The sequence below is a fragment of the Mytilus galloprovincialis genome, chromosome 11 (genome assembly GCF_965363235.1).
Source record: "Mytilus galloprovincialis chromosome 11, xbMytGall1.hap1.1, whole genome shotgun sequence".
NCBI classification, from domain to species: domain Eukaryota; kingdom Metazoa; phylum Mollusca; class Bivalvia; order Mytilida; family Mytilidae; genus Mytilus; species Mytilus galloprovincialis.
In genome coordinates, this window is record NC_134848.1 from 3,011,225 (window position 1) to 3,025,701 (window position 14,477).

Consider the following 14,477-nt stretch of genomic DNA (forward strand, 5'->3'; position numbering starts at 1 on the left):
AAATGCGACAAAAATATTCATGGGACGGACGGACTGACTGACTGACGGACTGACGGAAGGACAGACAGAGGTAAAACAGTATACCCCCCCTTTTTAAAGGGGGGTATAAAATCATACAAGTGTTCGGTAAACAGGAAGTTGTCAAGTGATCAATCTGAAAACGCATCACACGGTATAGCTGACTTAGATAAACCCTGAAACCAACTTTCAGAAATCCTTGTATTGTAGTTCCTGAGATAATGCGACGAAAAATATTCATGGGACGGACCGACTGACTGACGGACTGACGGAAGGACAGACAGAGGTAAAACAGTATACCCCCTTTTTTAAAGCGGGGGTATAATAATTGTCACAAAAAAAGCGACAAACATCAGCACCGCCTGGTGGCTAAAAACTTTTCAACAGTTCAAATGCAACGCACCAAGTTTTACTGTCTTTTAACTTTCAAATTTGGTTTTATAAATACTTTAATACTTTAACCTTCAATGACCTTGAAGAAAATAAAAATACTCAGTTAAATGTTCAATTGAAAATTTCTTCTCAGTCATCATTTAGAAAGTTTCGTCCTAACGCAAAGAAGAAGAGATATGGAAACCTGGAAATGTGTCCATCGATCACAACCTGTTCAGTGGGTGATGCAGAACTTTTCATAAGGGGGGGGGGGGCTCTGGTTGACCTAAGGGGGGGCCGCTCCAGTCATGCTTCAGTGATTCCCTATATAATCAACCAAATTTTACCATCGGAAGAGGGGCCCGGGTCCCCCAGCCCCCCCCACCCCTTTTTACCCCCCTGGATCCGCCTATGCTGTTGCTGTGTTCAAAATGTAAATAATATTTTTTCACGTGAGGCAAATTTAACAGAAATATTTAAAACTTACCCTTTAAAGTCATTGAGACGTCTTCTTGGTTAAAAAGAATTGTTTGTAGAACAGGAAGCGTTGTCAAAACAAAAAACAAACCAAAACGAGACACTGAATGACGGGATTGGGACAAGTCGGACCAGGAAAACTCGGCCCAGTTTTAAAGAAACTCGGATTGGATTGAAAGATCTGACCAGTTTGAAACACTGATTGGGCCCATTTAAAGTCGATTCTAAACAATTTCAAACGGTCCAACGATTTAAATAGAATTGTAAAAAACATTTGAAGAAAATTTCAATTCTGCTACATGTAAACCATGTCAAACTTTAAGATGTTCCTGGTTCGTTTCAATTTCTTAATTCAATTTACGGTATAAAACGTTGGGCTACATGTGAATAAAAGGAGATAAATCAATAAAAAAAAATACATCATTATATCTACATATTATAAATGTTGTGCACATAACAGTCATTTCATTTCGTCTTTCAGGAAATATAGATAAATGAATAGTGCACCCGCTTTCGGTATAATTGATAACTGTTTACTCTTTTATAGGTATAGATTAAAGGGTGTGAAAAAGTTAATGGCCTGTTGATTTGTAATAATTTTATCTTATAAACCATTTAAAACAGCTATGTACATTAGCGAAACGATGTCTGATGGTGATAAAATAAATGTTGGCCTGTGCTAGTATATGTATCTATAAAGAAACTTGTGCATGGAGATAGCGGGACTTTTCCTTGAAGAATTCAAATCCTTGACAGGTTTAACGTGTCAAAGTAACAATTAATGTGTTTTCATTTAACATGTAAGATCAGGGTAGGAATGGGGCTACCTTAATGACGTATAACGGTAAAAATTCTAACCAAAGACGACTGTTAACGATAATTTTTAGTGAATAACGATAACATGCACACTTTCTTTTAGACGATAAAAAAATAGCTGAATTTGACTAATCACGCTATTATTTCCCAAAAATAACGGTAACGATAATTATTTAAGACATCGGACGAATCACGATAAGGATATTTTGACGAATCACGGTAAAAAATTATACATTTGACGCTTACTGTAGCCGAAAACGATCGTTTGACGCCTGGCGGTAAAGGGCATTACCTCCCTCATGTAATACACATACACAAACACAAAAAAAGAACGAAATATTCGTATTTATTCAATAACTACTGTAAAGTTTTCCGTCACGATATTTTGTTTTTTGTCCGATTGTACGAATGTCCGTGTTATTATATATTCACTGATGAATGGAATATATATACACATTCTAAAAAAATATATATAAGGAACTGTTGTAATGTTCGAAATGAATTAGCGACCGAGATTGGACAAAATAATGACACTTAGCTTATAAATACAATTAACGTAGAACGATTGTTTGACAGTAATGAATAAATATCTTATATGTTCTTTTCTGTTCTATGTTTTCTATTCCATAAGTTAGGCATCCGACCCTACCTATAATTTTTCACATGTACAGTGAGTTAGTATATGTAGTCCTGTCGCAGTATAAGGTTTAAAAACCTAATGATAAACTTTTGTCAAAAATATCCTTTCATTTTTAATAGACTTAAATAATTTGCAATTTGCTAATTTTCTTCGATTACAAAAAACGTTGATCTCCTTTTCGGTTCTTTTCGGTCCTTTTCGGTTCTTTTTTGGTCCTTTTTGGTCCTTTTCGGTTCTTTTCTGTAAATCGTCGCTCTTTTCTGTAAGTCGTTGAACCCATTTCAAAGCACCTCGGAACAATGTGAAACACTGATTGGGCCCATTTAAGAACGCTTCTCAGTGGTTGATTCTAAGGAAAAAAGGGGGCGTAGAGGACGTAAGACGCGTCCTCCCGTTTGATCGCCAAATAAATAATAAATAATTTTTCACGGTATATATAGATTTTTAGTATAAAAACGTCCAAACATTTTTTTTTATGTAATTGTCTTAAAAACTGGTCCGAGTTGTCTTAAAATTATTTTGACAAAATTTCGGTTGTTTTATTCATGAATGTCTATAAAAAAAAATAAGTCAAATGGAGCCATTGATTCACATAAATTTGCCAATGAATATTGACTGAATGCTACCATTTCCCCAATAAGAGGATCTTTTCTTCTGTCACCTCAGTGAGGGTCTGGAATTAGGGGAGGGGTGTCGTATCTTTAAACTGATTAACCTCAGTGACGCATGCATGTAATTCATTACAAAGAGTCACATTTTCCTTCGTCAACTTTGTGACACATGTAATTTCAGAAAGTCAATTGGCAATGTTTTTTTTGTGGAATAGTACATTTTTTTTGTACAAGTTCAACTTGTATGCGAACACAGGCATATGCACTTTTCTTGGAGGCTTTATTTCAAGACTTCGATAATTTTCAGTTATTTTCTTGTTACTTGATCTGAACACAATCTTATATCTATATATAAAAAATAGATAAATAGTGAACAGAACTGGATTCAGTGCTATATTAAACTTATAGAAACAGGGGATACAGGCGGGCACAACTGGACACAGTGCTATATCTATATAAGAGGGTCTGGATGGCGGGTATGTTATTCTGTTATTATTTATTTTTCACCCCTTTTTTCTCTAATCTTCAAAAAAGTAACCCCTTTTTTCTCTAATCTTCATTTTTTTGCCCGTTATTCTCTAATCTTCATTTTTAATGGCATTATTCTTTAATTATTTAACCCCATCAAATTAACCCTCATATAAAAATTACAGAAACAGGGGGCTACAGGCGGACACAAGTGGACACAATGTTATTTCTATATAAAACGTATAGAAAATTGTGGCTACAGGCAGACACAGCTGGACCCAGTGCTATATATAAAACTTAAAAAAAAAAAAACAAAAAAAAAACAGGGGGCTACAGGCGGACACAAGTAAACACAACGTTATTTCTATTTAAAACTTAAAGAAACAGGGGATACAGACGGACACAACTGGACACAGTGCAATTTCTATATAAAAACTGAATTCAGAACTTGTGATTGTTAAAGGGGGCTTCAGGCGGACACAAGTGGACACAACGTTATTTCGATATAAAACGTACCTAGGTGCATTTAATAAAGCAACATTTGAACTTATTATTTTCATTTTTTATTTTAAATTGTTTTTTTTTTTGTATTAATATTTTTTTAAATGTTACTCGATTTGGATTCATTCCTAAAAGACAAAATCCACTTGAATGGGTATTTCTGGCGTATTTATCACACGTGACTATCTACAATACGGTATATATATACGGAAATGACACGACTGAGTATTGTAAAGTTACTGAAGGAAGATTAATGTCAGACCATGGAAGTAATATACCATGGAAGTATTATATTGACAGGAACTCCAACGAAAAATTAGCACATTCCCATCCCAATGATTTCTTTAAGAAAATAAAAGGTTCCGACTCAGTTTGTCAAGTACGTGATAACTCCTTTGTGGGGTCTCTGTGATGCCGCCTTCGCCTGTTCTTTTAACTGAAGTTGGTCTTATCGCGTGATTTGATATCGATTGTCTTGTATCTACCTACCAATGTAAATAAACACGGAAACTCACGTAGTTATTTGTGAATCGCCACATGAATAACAACACCTGTTTCCGTTCAATAAATGAAGAACAACGCTGAAAAGATCGAAAAAATTGGTCCATATTTAACATGTTTAACAGAAAGACATAACACATTCTGTTTCAACTTGTCAATATTCTGATTTGTCAAATATGGAGAGTATGCAAGAATCTGCTTAATAACACCTCCTTAAAATTTAGATAACTGATGTTTCTCCCCATATCTTAGAAGAATTTGACACCTGTTGATGCAAATCGTGTCCTTACGTATTTTCAGCTATTTTGTTAGAAGTACACGATTGCAAATGTACATATACTATTTTTTTAGTCTGAGGATTTCGGTTCCTTTTTGGAAAAATATATTAGGCACAATGGGTACTTGCTTCCATTTGTGTAATCTAAAGCTGAATATACTATTTTTTTCAAATAGGACCAGTAACATATGCAAGAAGCCAGAGAAAACAGTTCAACAATATTTTATTTAGCATGTTCAAAAACAAAATAAATGAGAATTTACGTTTTATTCAAACTGTTAAATTGTGACTAATTTTTGATGAAAATCTGTTTGTCCCAGTTATCTGTATGAATAAAAACTGCATATGTGACACCAAAGTCATGACTGAATTCAGTCATCTTGCACTACAACTTTCATCTTAATTTATTAATTGAATATTCAATTGATAATACATTAAAATTTGGAGATTGGTAGCAGTTAGGTGTGTGTAATATCCTACACAACAAGTAAATGCTCTGAGGGGTATATACAGTTTTTACAGAAGTGCATTAGAAAACTGTTGACTGAATTCAGTCAATTTACAAACATCAAGAATCATCTTCCTTTTTCAAAACTAGATTATAGTATTATAGAAAAAATATTCCAAGTTGATTCTAAATATATATACATATTAATGTTAACAATAACGAAAATCTTGACTGAATTCAGTCACTGGCACCATTATTCATTGACACTATAAAGTACATCGGTTTGTACAGTAGAAATATCTATACAATATATACAAACACATTTTAACTCTAAGTCTATGACTGAATTCAGTCACATACTATTATCGTTCTGTCTTATACATTATGCTATTTTCCCTGTTTTATCCACATCATAGATGTTTAATAAGTGATCTTGTAGTTTTCAGACATCAAAACAGATGGTCTATATTCCTATTGACTGTTTATTATGCCTTGAAACTTCTTTAAGCGTAGTAAGGTAATCTTCTGCTGTAACTACTAATAGAAGGCGTACTTCTATCAGCAACATATTCATTTTAGAAACAGTGTTGTATAGACAATTCCAATATCAGTAGCGTTGATAGCAAAACAGATAGCCATGACTGGGTCCAGATCGGTTGGTATCAATGCTTGTGATAAACTGTCTTTTCCATTATGATTAATGAGGCTACTTTTTATAAAAAAAAAAACCTGTAACTATGATTAAATAGTTTCCTCTCTTATTTATCTTGGTCTCTATATCATTTTTATTCTCAATTGCCAATCTCAACTTCTAGGTTGCCTTGGCCGTATTTGGCACAACTTTTTGGAATTTCGGATCCTCAACGTTCATCAACTTTGTGCTGGTTTGGCTTTATGAATGTTTTCGTATGAGATTCACTGATGAGTCTTATGTAGACGAAACGATCGTCTGGCGTACTAAATTATAATCCTGATACCTTTGATGACTCTAAGTTGTCCATTGCTGATAAAGCTTCTTCTACCTACAAAGAAATTTTATCTTTAAATTTGATGTTATATGTGCATATATTTTACAATTAACGACTTTAAAGACACTAGTTATCTTTACATATGAATATCTAGACCTTTATCATGATCATTTATTGAATTCAAGTAAAATAACTTTAAAAATAATTATTATAATTTGGATAGGTTGTTTTAAGGTGAAACACTTTACCATGTTTACAAAATACAATTGACATTTGGCTTAGAGTTAAGAGATGAACCACAATATTCTTCATTTATATTCACTGAAGAAGGAACACATACTTACATAAAAATTTGCACTTGAATATGACCAATCAAAGAACTCCATATGTTTTGGTTTTTTTTTAATTTGAGAAATTACAGGGAAATAATTGATAACTTTTCGGAAAATAACCTTTCCATTGCATACGTATATAAATCTTCCATACAATTGGAGATGACAGACATAAAAATCTTCCATGGGGTACGAAATGGTTTTATTATGTTTCAAGGTTTCTAGATGAACATGTACTCTTGTCAAATGTAAAAAAAAATCTTCCCTTCGATTAGATGAAAATTAATTATATTATAATTATGCTGCTACATAAAGTACATCATGATGAAAATGTTGTGTACAAAACCCCTCAAAATAAGTAAATATATGTTTGTGGAACAGAATAAGGCATGTAAAAGTTCATTGTCTTCTTGTATAAATGGTACCAATGAATTTTGACGGGACGTATTATGGTATACAAATGTCCGGCGTACGTCCGTCCGTCCGTCTTTCCGTCTGTCTATCCGGTGTAAACATGTCGCACCGTAACTTGAGAACACTTTATCCAAATTTCATGAAACTTAATATAGTTGTTTCTTATGATGGTCAAACGATCTGTATACTTTTTAGTACCTAATAGATGAAAAAAAATTGAGTTACGGGACTTAGTAACTAAAACAGGGGTGTGTTTTTCCTGTGTCGCGCTGTATCTCAAAAACGATTTATGATAATTGATGAAAACTTAATACACTTCTCAGTTATATTTATCTAAAGATCTGTATACATTTTAATGATGATTAAAAAATTTATATTTGAATTATTTAGTATTTTGTAAAAAAAGGTGAAGGTTTTTTTTTTACATGTAGCGCCGTATCTTAAAAACAATTTATGATTATTGCTTAAAACTTTACACACTTCTTAGTTATATTAATCTTAAGTTCTGTATTCTTTTTGGTGATGCTTCAAAATTTTAATTAAGAGTTATTGAGTTTTTTGTTAAAAAAAGTATGTTTTCACTTGTCGCGCTGTATCTCAAAAACAATTTATGATTATTGGTTAAAACTTTACTCACTTCTTAGTTATATTGATCGTAAGATCTGTATACTTTATGGTAATGATTCAAAATTTTATTTAAGAGTTATTGAGTTTTTTGTTACAAAAAGGTGTGTTTTCACATGTCACGCTTATCTCAGAAACTATTTATGATTATTGCATAAAACGACGGGCGTATCATGAGCTCATGGCGCAGCTGTTTATTTAGTAATGCATGAAGTACCAAGCAAACTTAAAGATCGGTGACTTGGAAGGAAGAAAAAATTCACAGATCATTTAGGCATAATTTAGATAAACAAAAAAAAGAGATGTGGGATGATTAAATAAGATTTTATTGATTCGATGTACTGCATATTTTTATAAGATTAGAAACAGGTAAAATTATAAATTATCTCCCCCCCCCCAAAGAAAAACATAAAAAAAAGTGCCCCCAATGGACTCGAGATGTAGACCGTAGAACTAGACTCTTTTTTTGCAAATTATAAAAACATGTATCACAAGTTCACAATTGGTTCATGTTTAGACAGTAGGGTGCATGTACCAGATTTTTTTGTTAACATAAATCAAAGGCATTTGGTTAAAGTCCGGTTAACATAAAACATAAGGACATCTTTCTATATATTTATAATATTTCATATTAAAGAATCGAAAATTCCGGAAATTAATTTGCATCAACATGCTTAATGAAAATTGCAACAATAAATGTTAAATTGTTGTAAACCATGTAAACTGAGGTCACAACTTTCAATCATTCAAATATTTATTAAAATAATGAAATAACAAAAATTTTATTGACAATGATCAAAATGTAAAATTAAAATTGTAACTTAATTGCAAACAATATATGTTTGACTTTCGATCCTGCATAGAAGGTGCGGAAATTTAAACCTCGACAAGCGGTAAACCTCTGCAGAATTTGCTACCCTATTAGATTGTACGATTTGTCGTAGCCTCGGGTCCTGGCTCACTGATTGCTATAGTCTGTGATCCTGGGCCACTGTTTAACCATAGATTGAGTATAAGCTAACGCTTACGAAATAGAAGGCTGGATTACGATGTCAGTGTTGCCGGAAGAAATCTCAGTACGACATATATAATTGATTAATGATTTTTACCTGAGAAAAAGGGTCAATATAGGGCAAAATACTTTATGTCGATCGAAAAAAAAACAAGGAGATCGAACATTGATAAAAATTCCTTAATAATTGTTATTTGATAATTTGAATAACAGTTAACAGCACACATATTTTCAAAATACCCGTTAACAAAAGTATGAAAGTACCTAATCAACCTTGGCCAAAACGACCCCCCCCCCATTTTTAATAAAGAATTATCCATATTTTTACATATAGCTTGACAAGTCCTTTCTGTAATTTTGATATTATTTGGGTCCAGCCATTTTTAAAAGGAGTTCAAACCCAGGATAAAGGGTGGGTTCCAACCTTATGTATACCTATTCAGACGCATTCATCGTCAAAAAGGGGGGTTCCACCACCTTAGATACGCCGCTTGTCCCAAAAGTAGTATTTTACCGTGCGCTGTAAAAACTATTTTTGAGCTAGAAAAGGACTAGTGTGAATTTTTAATTTGAATTAATTGTCCGAAAGAAATGCCAGGGCCGTAACTACATTGAGGCAAATGAGGCAAATGCCTCATGTAAAAAAATTAAAAAAAAAAAAAAAAAAATGAAACAAAAGGTTGTTTTCATGTCAAATTGTTTTCACGGAAAGTGTCTTGCAAGAAGTAAGTTCTCTTCACTCTCTGGTGTATCCCCTGGATGTTTTTCATTATCCATGTTTCCATTTTCCTTTTAGTTTTCAGAGTTGATGGTCTATTGTTTGTACTTCTGTGTTCCGGGTTTGTCTTTTGTTCATTTATTGTCCTACTTTATGACTATAGTCTGAGGGTTGATTTTCATTTGTAAACTTGGTTTTGCAATGTTGCATGTCCACTGATGTCCAGAATGTGCGAGAAATATATTTTAAAAACATGCGATGCTACTCAGTGGACACAAAAAAAATTGTCCTTTCTGCATGGATAATTGAAATTGATATCGAAGAATACAAAACAGTTTGTTTTATTGTAAATAAAACTAGATAGCTGACATGGTTTGAATTAAAGTAAGGTCACATATTTCCCGGTATCAAATAATTTGAAGAAAAAAAACATTCGGCCATGTATGACCTTTTACATTGAAAGGTTAAACTTCGTTAAGTAGTGTTGAGACCCTTTAACAGATAATAAAGGAGTATGGGGACATAATCACTCACAAAGTCAATGCGTAGAAAAAATACAAATGATCAATGGTCAAAGTTTGTGTTCCTGTTCTTCATCTTGATAGTTGCCGAATGGTCTTCAACAATACTTTTAAAGAATCATTAATACCGTAAAAGATCGTAAAACAAGGTGAAGATGTTCCCTCAGTGTGGACTTCAGCAATACTAGTACTTAAAGTATAATACTGCAATGTCACTATATTGAAATCTAGTCATAAAAAATCACCAAAGTCTAATCACAATACAAGACAAGAACAGACAGACAGACAGATACGGTATTAATAATTATGAGAATTACGATTTTTGCTTTATCCTACAAATCGGTCTTTTAATGTTGTCTTTAATACCTAAAAGTCTTCAATTACAATGAATCTTTGTTTTTGCTTTGAGACCTGATTGTCGAAAAAAATATCTAAAAATTAATTATGCCGTTTCAATGCAAAAAAGAGTCTAGGAAACGCTCAGAATGCACGATTTTGTGTTATTTTTCTCAGAGCTTCTGGGGGCCTTAAGCGGCCCCAGACCCCTCGCCCAAAATTTTTCGACTCGCTCCGCTCGGCGAATGTATTTTTCCTCCCTATTAAAAGAGGCTAGTTACGGCCCTGAATGCAGACAAAATGTTACCCAAAGTTTAAAGTTCACTGACTTGGACTTTCCCGTACTATTTATAGGATATCTGATGAGGAGTTGTTTTTATTATTAATCACATATTCTTGCTGATTTGGGACTATCCTGTCCGATAAAGGTCTTTCTCAATTTTGGGAAAGCGTCCTAGATTTTATCCTTCCTCCGTCAAAGTTTTATCTTTGATTATATCATCATAAATCTGTCTGCGCATATCATTACAGTAGAACCACAGTATCCATGAAAGGCTTATAATTTACTGTATTCGATACATACGTACAATATCATTTTCAAAAGTTCAGATTTCATTCCCTAAATTTGTCCGTCGAGTATTGATTTGATATTCAAAATTCCTTTTCAGGTTTTGAAAGAGTTCTTTAATTTTCTTGCCTTGTATTTTGAAAGCTTAATACTGGTTGGAGTGTATCATCTGGTTTATAAATAAAGCGCGCTTTTCAAACAGCGTAAACACATGGCAACACTGAGATTTTTAAAACTGAAATATCCTAAACTTTTTTTGTGTACATATGAACAGTATAATTATATTTTGTAACCAAAAGAAATACAGGGGCCCTGAAATATAATATGTAACAAATAGTCTTTATATGGGTTTTTTTTAAAGAACCTCTTTGATCTCCAACACGTCGGTTGTCTCGTAATTCTTTCAGTGTCCTTAAAAAAAGTTTTATGATATAAAAGAAGGTTTGTTGAATTCTTACCTATTTCAGAGAACTAGCGGAAGGACAGGTGTGGTATGTCCCCAACGACGAATACATATCTAACTTTGCTCATTTTATGAAAAAAGGAAACTGAATGAACATCAGTGTCTGTATTTAATTTTTAACTGAACGTCTTCCTGTCAAAATTTTAAGCGCGGAATCTTGTTTACAAATAGGTTACATTAACCTTAACCTATGATTTATTACAGTTGCGAACATTGGGATGGGTGTTACGGAATTTCTATGAATGACTAAACCTTAATGAGGTCAAGAGCAACTCTACAAGATCCAAGTAAAGATAATAACAAGGTCACTTAAAAATTTCTGATTCAGCTTTAAATATTGTAAAATAAAAATATACGGAGATTCAGACTGAGTTATTACTAAACTAAGTTATTTATGATGTAAATGTATCTTTAGCAATATTGACAAAACTATGTCTTATGATTAGTTATATCAAATTATGTGATAAATATCGTTGGTTTTAATGTTAACTAAATACAAGTTTTCCCATTTATACTTTGAAACTCCTGAGATTTGTACACAAAACGTTAACTCATAATTTATATAGCACGATTTTAAAAAGGATTCCAGTTTCTAAGCTGGCTTATTCTGCAGTTTTTGAAGTAAAAATTCACAGCATTTCAATACCACCCCTCTCTCTCACCCCCCCCCCCCAAAAAAAAAATAATCAAAGCATCTCAGGTCTTTTCCTTGGATAGGACAAACACATAAATGTCGCTTCAGAAATTGTTCAGAAAATGTCAAATTTAGGACATTTATATATATATAACGAAATTGATCTATCATCTGCGAAAAAACTGAGTGACAGAGATACAATAAACATATTCACAACTTTCTTTTCACTTTTAGTGAATTAAACTTGCGCTTGTGTATTGTCATTATTGGGACTCTGTTCCTTGTGTTGTTTGTTGAAAATCGTATCCATATCAACATCGCTTGCGATGACTTTTTTGGTTTTGTGCTGTTGGGTTTCTGGATGAATTACTTTCACTCTCATATACTTTGATTCACAACAACAATTCTTCTGAAGATCTGCGTTAACCTCAGAATTTACGGTGGACCCGTGTTTGTGTTACTCTTTTTTGTCATTTCCTGAATATTTCATTTGACGGTTGGACTATATTTTGTCTATATGACGTAAACATTTATCTTCTACGTACATTAAGGAAACCTGTTTAAATTTCTATGTAAACCGATATAGATTTACAACTTAAAATGTTGTGTACAAAATAAGTAAATACATCGAGGGTTTAATGCATCAACCACGTAACTGCAAATTTTGCAGTTTTGAGATTTATTGATTTTTTAAACACTAAAGTATTAAATATTATCTTACCTCCTATACATTTCCAGGAATATGATTGGTTAAAAGCGTCCGCGTGCAAACCGTGTATATTTGATATTAGGTTAGTAGGGAGGCGGGGTTTATCTCATACACGGTTAGTAGTGGAGTTACGTCCCTTTATATTCCTTATTAGGTAAGAAGGGGGCGGGGCTTATTTAATACACGGTTAGTAATGGTGTTATGTCCCTTTGTAAAAAACAAAACGGTACTGAGAAAAAATCTTAAAAGTTCCAACAGACGAAGAAATTGATGATTCAGATTGAAACAAATTCATAAAACACATTTAAAACACATTTAAACCTTACAATCGTTATTGTTGGCATCTGTTTTTGTAGGATTGATGGAAGTATTTTCTTAGCGCTAACAGTATTGAAGACTTGCTCGTTTTGAGAATCACTAGTCTTAATTTCACACGTTAAGATAGTCGGTAAGATAAATTCGTTACATAGTGTGCTAGTGACGTAATACGGTATATATGGGGTCAGTAAATTCCATATGGGGATTCGAGCTTCGCTCTCACCCCATATGGAATTTACTGACCCCATATATACCGTATTAGGTCACTAGCACACTATGTAACTAATAATATTCCCTAAAATTTTTAGAGCAATTGGTTAGAAAATAAATTTTTAATTGACATGTTCATCAATCTATTATAAGTTTGATAACGAAAGTTTGCCAACATGAACGACTTATCTAGTATTACTATTAGAATGAATGATTTATTCTTATAATTAAATAGCTTGCACCAAGCGCCCCAACAAAATATCTAACGATAAGGTGTGTTGCATTCCTATTAACAGACAATGTATGAAAATTCATATGCCTCAACACTGTAACAAGTACTAACTTCATATTGCAATTGACATTTTGATTTATTTATTTCAACACCTATTTCCCCCACAACATCAGATAATGTTTTACAGCTGTAAAAGAAATGTGAATATCAGCAGGTTATCAAACAAGCAAGGTCAACTAAGTGTTACTGGCGTGACCTCATATTAGATAATATAAACATCAACTGAGATTAAACCAAGTAATTGTTTTGATTGATGATGGGTTTTGACATGGAATTTTGATATTCAGCAAAAAAACTGCAAATTAGAAAAAAAGGTTTGTATATTTTGTTACAAAATAATGCATATTGAAATAATTAATTAATTTTTAATTCCATTATACTTAACTTTTACATTTTAATATACGTTTTTAATTAAAATTCATATTATTACAAAACATATTTACGGTACATTTTATTTTTATTATACCTGTTTCCTAAGAGAAAAATATTTAAAAAGATATTAAATTTAATATGTTTGTATCTTTCTTATTATAATTTCATTAGTATCAATAAGCGCATGTTTTTTTTTGTTTTGCAGTAGCATCTATATTATTTGAGACAAGAGAAAAAGAAAAAGGAAAAAAATGTATGCCTAAAGGTATCATTTGGTAAGTTAATACGGAAAAAGTATTATATTGAAAAATGAATCAATTATTTAATGTAACATACAAATTAAGTATAATTTTTTAAATGCAAAAATTAATCGTAACATAGTTTTTTTTCAAAGATAAATAGGCCGCACCAGTATGTAAGAAAATATATATATCTATTTATTTTTTATTTTTAAGCATTTCGAATACAAAAAAATTGTACGCGCTTATCTCATATAAATAAAAAAAGATATGTAATATTTAATATTTAATCTAATAATACTAGATTATGTTTTTTAGGAAAAATGTTTGAATGAAAATATCTGAATTATATTTCGCATCTGTTGTAGATATACAAAACATGGCAGACATACAGTGGTCCTCAGATGATGACTTGGAGGAAATTTTGAATGCAATTGAACTTGATGAAATAAGTGGTGACCAAAAAGTAGAAGCTGTGAGTATTGATAATACTAATAGTGTTAACAGAACTGGACAGACTGATACGGAACAGTCTGATGTCACTGTAAACCCTGATACGGAATCAATTATCCAACAGGCTGATGTCTCTGTAAACCCTGATACGGAATCAATTATCCA

At 32.4% G+C, this 14,477-nt stretch overlaps 2 protein-coding genes and 1 long non-coding RNA gene across 3 annotated transcripts in view; all 3 read right to left on the minus strand.

Moving 5' to 3' along the window:
* LOC143051962 (uncharacterized) overlaps nt 1-14,477 on the minus strand; it is a 467,775-nt gene that overhangs the window by 348,644 nt on the left and 104,654 nt on the right. The gene's annotated exons all lie outside the window — the stretch shown is intronic.
* LOC143051533 (uncharacterized) overlaps nt 1-14,477 on the minus strand; it is a 621,634-nt gene that overhangs the window by 129,883 nt on the left and 477,274 nt on the right. The gene's annotated exons all lie outside the window — the stretch shown is intronic.
* Nucleotides 4,890-11,170, minus strand: LOC143050953 (uncharacterized). The gene is made up of 2 exons (XR_012970507.1): nt 11,081-11,170; nt 4,890-6,151 (listed from the first exon to the last, which is right to left on the minus strand). It is a non-coding gene; the product is annotated as an uncharacterized LOC143050953 (long non-coding RNA).